The sequence below is a fragment of the Macrotis lagotis genome, chromosome X, assembly GCF_037893015.1.
Source record: "Macrotis lagotis isolate mMagLag1 chromosome X, bilby.v1.9.chrom.fasta, whole genome shotgun sequence".
NCBI lineage: Eukaryota > Metazoa > Chordata > Mammalia > Peramelemorphia > Peramelidae > Macrotis > Macrotis lagotis.
This window is the reverse complement of record NC_133666.1, coordinates 653,833,688-653,840,669: the sequence shown is the minus strand read 5'-3', so window position 1 is coordinate 653,840,669 and position 6,982 is coordinate 653,833,688. Positions and strand designations below refer to the sequence as shown.

The 6,982-nt window shown below is 35.7% G+C and overlaps 1 pseudogene; it reads right to left on the bottom strand.

Moving 5' to 3' along the window:
* Positions 1 to 623: 623 nt before the first annotated feature.
* LOC141500695 (cytochrome c, somatic pseudogene) lies at positions 624 to 938 on the bottom strand (annotated as a pseudogene).
* Between the last annotated feature and the right edge of the window lie 6,044 nt (positions 939 to 6,982).

Sequence of the window (6,982 nt, the reverse complement as noted above, 5' to 3'; positions counted from 1 at the left end):
AGATCCTATCTCCAACTGAACTCCTGCAGTGATGGGATGACCTTTACTCAGTCCTTAGACAATACACTGAAATGCCTTTCAACAAGTTAAAGGCAGTATTTGATGAAATCATTGTAATTAAGTTATTTATGCACAAAGTTAGGGAACTTAAGATGGATTCAATAGGACTGGCCTTTGGACAGGCTGGGGCATAACTCCCCCCCCCCCCAAGAACAATTCCCCCACCCCCAAAAACCTGTAACAGGTAAAAGTCATATGAAAATATTAAGTAGGCTTTCCCCATAGTTTGTTGAAAGAAGCCAGATGTAATTAAAACTTTTCTAAGACTTGGGGCACATAGCCCTTGCTTTAAAAAAAAAAGTTGCCTAAATCTTTTAAAATAAACATTCAAGTGTGACAGCTTGGTTGTGACTGGACTTATGACCAAAACAGAGAGAAGGGATCATTTCTTATCTAATCCAAAGCCTACCTAATCTACAAAATTTCTCTGTTAGAACAGCCATTCATTATAGAAATGCTCAGGTCGATGAAACCAATTTAAACAGGGTCATTATGGTACATGTACAAAAAGGAAAGAAGTCTCATCGGCTGCCTTTTAAAATAAATAAGGCGGTGGACAAGTGTTACTCATTGGTGGCCTTCTTCAGGTAGGCTATCAAGTTGGCCCTCTCCCCCTTCTTGATGCCCGCGAAGATCATCTTTGTCCCGGGGATGTACTTCTTGGGGTTCTTCAGGTACTCCATCAAGGTGACCTCTCCCCAGGTGATCCCTTTGTTCTTGTTGGCAATGGTGTAGGAGAAGCCTGCAGCCTGGCCTGTCTTGTGGCTGAAGAGTCCATGCAGGTTGGGACTGGTCTTGTGCTTGCCGCCCTTCTGCATTGTGTGGCACTGGGTGCACTTCTGCACGAAGATCTTCTTGCCCTTCTCCACGTTTCCCATGGCGCCCAGTCCCTGGCTCGGCCCGCTGCGCCCAGCACTGCCTCTCCATCATTTAACTCTCATTGAGAGCTTGCTTCCTTCTGATGATATAGCCTCCTTGGACACCCTTTCCATCATGGAATGAATTTTCACTCATTTCTCCTTCTTCCCTTCACTCAGTGGTCAAGGTGAAATAGTTGATATACTCTTTGCCTCCGTTTCAAATTTTACTCGTCCTGTAGTTCCATCACTCAACAATTCCCATCCAATCAAATTCTGGTAGCTATTTCTACCACCTCCCAGATCCTGCCCTTCTTTTCTTAATCAGTTCAATGCCAGCTCACTATCTTTCCTCTCCAAATCCTTCCCTTTGACATGATAGACAGATAGATAGACAGATAGATAGATAGAAAGATAGATAGATGGATAGATGGATGGATAGATGCATAGATGGAAAGATTAGATGGATGGATGGATGGATGATAGAGAGAGAGAGATGATAGAGAGATAAAAAGACAGATAGATACTCATTGACATTCCTTCAAACACTTTAACTTTACAAGTGTTTAAATTGCTTATTTCACATGACCTCCTCCTGTCCTACCACTGCTACAAAGAAATGTTTATATCCTTGATGTTGCCATCATCCAGAAATACACCATCCTCATGTCCCTTAGCTTTGAAATGTCATTATCTGATCACAATCTGTTTTTTTAGGTTTTTGCAAGGCAAATGGGGTTAAGTGGCTTGCCCAAGGCCATACAGCTAGGTATGTGTCTGAGACTGGATTTGAACCCAGGTACTCCTGACTCCAGGGCTGGTGCTTTATCCACTACGCCACCTAGAAGCCCCACACAATCTGTTTTCATTCTTCATTTCCTTTTGTCTTTAAACCACAAACACTATTTTTAATTCTCATCCTTTGATGGCTCAGTTCTTTTTGAAGTCACCCCTTTTATATTAATTATACTCTTTGTACTTAATCCCTTGATAAATAAGTTCAGCTTTACACCTGTCCTCATCAGTCCCTTTCCCCATATTCTAGTCTTTTTCTGACCCTGCCAATCCCACTTTTTTGGATTGCTCCAATCATATATCACTCAGTTTTATTCCCATACTACTGAAGAAGGATGGAAAAAAAATTTAAACCATGCTGAAAGTGTCCACTATAAATTTATGTTATATAATTTCAACTAGATCTTCACTGTGACCCTTTTAAACTTCCCTAAGTAAATCACTATCACACACCGCAGAATCTTCCAAACAATTTTTGTCCCTTCTCATATATTTTATGACTCTCATGACTGACAACCTTGTCTAATATTACAGTGAGAAAAAGCAAGCTGAATTCATGTTCAAGCTAAACCCAATGCTACCTTGATATGCTACAATTAACTCCCTTTATCTTATTTCCTGAATTTGACTCTTAATCAGGGTGAAAACTGATTGGAGATTTTCTTTTAACAATTTGATGAACCAGTCAAGATGGGTCATTTATTAGAGTGACTATCATTATGTAAGTCTATTTTTATTGCATAGCTGGCACTTGGGCCTTTGATCAATCACAGGCCAGAGTGGACTTTCCTGAAGATTAATCATAAAGTAGTTGGATAATTGAACCCCCCAAAGTCAGTAAGGATAAGAAGAAATGGGTCCTGAACCAAAAACTAATTTTTTTTCTCATTTATGCATGAAGAAAAGGCCATGCAAATGCATGAAAACAGGGCAGTGGGGAGTAAATGGTCCTGCTCAACTTTCAATTGCCACAAGATAAGGTAATAATAGTATAAAATTCCCGTTGGTGACTCCCATTTAGTCAAGCTGTTAAAAGCTTGGGAAAGGGGAATATTTCCCATTCAACCAAGAATATCCAAAGCAGGTGGTTGAACTCAATACTTAGATAACTGTGAGAGCTAGCTTATTCAGATAAACAAAAAACCTTTGATTACTGTCAGCCAAATACTCTAAAAAACAAATCTTGAAGAACTGGAGTCTAGGAAAAATGGATACTTGGTGCCTTCCTATTGAGGAATAAGTCTAGGCAAGATACTTCCAAGTTGAGACTGCCTCTCATCAACATGTCTATACAACCCCAGTTTCTCCAGAAAAATCCCACAAAGAGCATGGCATTCTTAAGAAAGGATGTAGGGAAAGATCAGAGAAGAAGGAACTCAAGAAAGAGAAGGAAGTAGAGATTTTAGTGAATCCCTGGGAAAAAGGAAATGCAGGCTGTTAAATGGGAGGCTTCCACTTAGAAGTGCTTTAGTATGCAATTCTTAGAGAAAACCCAGTGATACAGCATGGAAAAGACATTTAGAAGAGTGAGGAAGACTAAGGAAGTCTCAAAACAATTTCTTATCAGCAAGTAAAATTAAGCAGGGCGCTCATATTTTATTAGATATTCAGTGGGAGATATGTAACAAAACTGCAAAATTCTGTTCTCACAAACCTGAACAGATTAGAGATCACAGAAATAAAGCCTGATAAAAGAATAGAAATCTTTTTCCTGGTTTGTAGAAATCTATAGCATTATAAACATTTTTAGGGAAATATCTATTATCAATTTCAGACAATATTCTATCAAGTTTTAACATTTAACAATGGAAAAATAGAAACAAAATTTGAGCATAGTATAAAAAACTTTATTTGAGCATAGTGTAAAAAACTCTCACCTTGAAGGATCATTAGAGTTTTTAGAGACCTATGGGTTCCAAAAAGAGGGAATGGGAATAAACCTGCCACAACATGCCTTTGAAAGTGAGATAACTGAAAGCAAGGGCTCTTGGGAAAACTGAGATTTTTGAATGTGATCATTTGCATTTGTAAATGCAGACTTGACTTGGTGAAAATTTTGTCCTGAAACTAAGCCATAACATATCTCATTTATAGTGGAATCTCTTCTTGTATTAGGATTATTGTGATAAAATAGAACTCAACAAAAACTACTTTTGATACTTGGTATTAAGACTATACTTGGAAAATATATGGATTTAGATATCTTTTTGAAAAAAAGTCTCAGAAATTTATTATCTTAGTGAGGTCAAAAAAGACACTTCATTTTGCCTCAGTTTCCTCATCTGTTAAATAGGATAACAATATCACCTACCTCTTGCAGTTGCTATGATAACCAATCACAATGCTTGGTACATAGTAATTCCTACATAAATTTTAGCTGTTATTTTATTAAATGTAAGTACAATCCATGAGTTTGAAAATGGTTGATATAGATTGCCAAACTGATAAATGGTAATTTTCTGTATAAGAGGATTTGAACTGCTTTTAAAAGAATTAATATTATTTGACTGAAAAAAGTTTTGTGTTATGTTTTTTAAATCCATAATATTACTTATGCTATTGTTAAGTTTCAAATTTTTCTTATATTGTGAAATTGGGAAACCATTTGTAAGAAATGCTGTTGACTTGAAAAAATGGTGCACAGAAAGTGTTACAACTGTATTATTAGGAAAAACCTACCCTTTTGATCTGAACACTGTTAGATTCTGAATTGAGATGTTAAATAATTTGGTTACAATGCTTGAAGAATATTAAATAATTGGGTAGATTTTATTTAAAATGGATAATAATACTCTTCGTAGGTGAAGGGAGTAGAAAAGATCTGAAATTTTTAGGTGTTTCTATTCAGTCGGGGTTACAAGATTTTATCATCTCTGCCCACAATACATTTTAGAATACTAAAATAATTAAATTTGAGAGATTAGAACCAATCCTAATTGAAGTGGGGAGATTTATCAGTTTTCTTATAGAAAAGAATGAGTTTCATCTGAGATTATTTGATCCTCACTTAGGAAAATTATGAAATTGTATCTGTTAAGAGAATACTATGTATTAAAGTTACATCTTTTACCAACTTAGTAACAATAATCTTTAGTTTCAAAGATTTCATTTTGTCTTAAAGGTAAAGAAGCAATACAGATTGGAGGCTTTCTGTAATCAGCAACCACAATGTATTTGCTCTATGTATGAAATTTCAGATTACTCTCAATTTATAAATGAAGGATAAATGAAGTGTTCTTATATGTGCTCATTGTTAACTGCTATTCAAACATGAGAAAGATAAAAACAATATCCAAGCACTAACTGTGCTGAGTAAAATTTTGTCATTTGAGGTAAAATCTCTTGCATTTGTAATTTGATACTATTGTGAAGTCAAGTAGGATTGTCTGAATTGTTAAACCAATCGTTCACCATTGAAGTAGAATGCTATGTGCTGCCTAAAGGGTGTGCAGTCTCAGAACTGCTAAAGTTAAATATCTGTGCCTATGAATATTAAGGGGATGAACTTATATATATAAGCAAGGGAAGGATTTTCTTGATCATATTCCAGATTATGTTATTTCCTTTCTGAACAGAAATTTTTCAACCTGATTAATTCTGAGCCTGGCTTTGTTATCCTGTGAATAATGTGCAACTTTGCTATATAATTCACTGTTAACTAAGAATTTTAACTTAAATCAAACAAAACTGAGGAAAATTTTCCCATGTTATTGACTTATGTCAGATTAGTTTGTGCCCTTCAAGAGACAAAAACACAAGTGTGCCTCTCTTTTTCTTTCATAACAAATTTCTATTATTAGGGTGGGTGAATAATGGAAGTTTTGCTATTGTAATTTTAAATCTATTAATTAACATATTACTACTAAAACACCTTAAAATATAAATATGAAAAATCTTATTTTTTTAATTTAATTTTTACCTAGTTCTATATTTTAAGAAACTAAATAAATGAGTTCTTAGACTTGCCATCTCCTTACTAATAGTTATAGATGCATGCTTAAGATTAGGTCCTTGAAATATGTTATTTTTTGAGACTGTTATGAGCAATATACTTACATATATAAGCACACAAATATGTATGCATGTATGTATGTATGTATCCTCAAAATGAAATCAAGGATAAAAGTATAACAGTGGTTTAAAATTTTACTGGAGTAATAAACTTCAGGAAAGTAACAAGATTAACCTCTTAGAAATCTAAGAAATAAGTTATATGTGTGTATACACACATACACACATACATGCACACAATTAGCTTCCAAATGTTTTAATGTAAATATTGACTTTGAGTATGCTCTAGTAATAAATTCTAAAATTGGATTAAAGATTTATATGTAATTTTTATTAATTGTCAAAAGATTTTAAAATTGCCTTGTTTTCCTATTTTGAAGGCTCCTATAAAATGAAGGGAGAAAATGACTCATTTTCCAAATGATGATTTGTACACACAATTTATGCAGAGGTCCATTGTGGTCTCTAGTTGCCTTCCTTGTCAGCAGATTAACTCCTCAAGGAAGAAAACTGTGACAAAAGGAGAAAGGAATTGAATGACTTTCACCACTTGCAGATCAATCTGGAAAATGCTCAGTTGAACTGCTCAAGTCTATTGACTAAGAGATGTTTTGGTGTGCAGAGACCAAATGAACATTTTCCAGATTCTGCTAACACTAAGATTGCCAAGTGTAGGACCTGGATGCATTATTCCCCTGTGAAGCCTGCCCTGTAAAGGATGCAAGCCCTGATCAAGCTCTGGACCCAGTTAAACTGAAAGGGAACCATTCAGTGATATTTGGGTACTTGTTTGCTTGAATCTGATAATTAGGACACAATCCCTCACTTCTAACATGCATTTGGTTTTTGTACTTTAAGCCTTGTTTTGTACCCTTGGGGTTGAAAGAACAGTAGAGCCCAATATTTTTCTGTGTCTGATTCAACATGGCAGCCATGTTTTTAATCAGACCAATTTGTGGATATGTGCTCATGTCCCTTTTGTCCTTGGGAGATGGGTGGCCCCTGGTAGGCATGACAGCAGGAATCCAGGACCTGTGTGATTATTCTTTTATAGTCAATTATGTAAAATTAGAAACACTGCCAAATTGTACTGCCATGAACTGGAAGCATGAGTCATCCCACTCAATTATTTTTTTTTAGTTTTTTCAAGGCAATGGGGTTAAATGGCTTGCCCAAGGCTACACAGCCAGGTAATTATTAAGTGTCTGAGGCCAGATTTGAACTCAGGTACTCCTGACTCCAGGGCCAGTGCTCTGTCC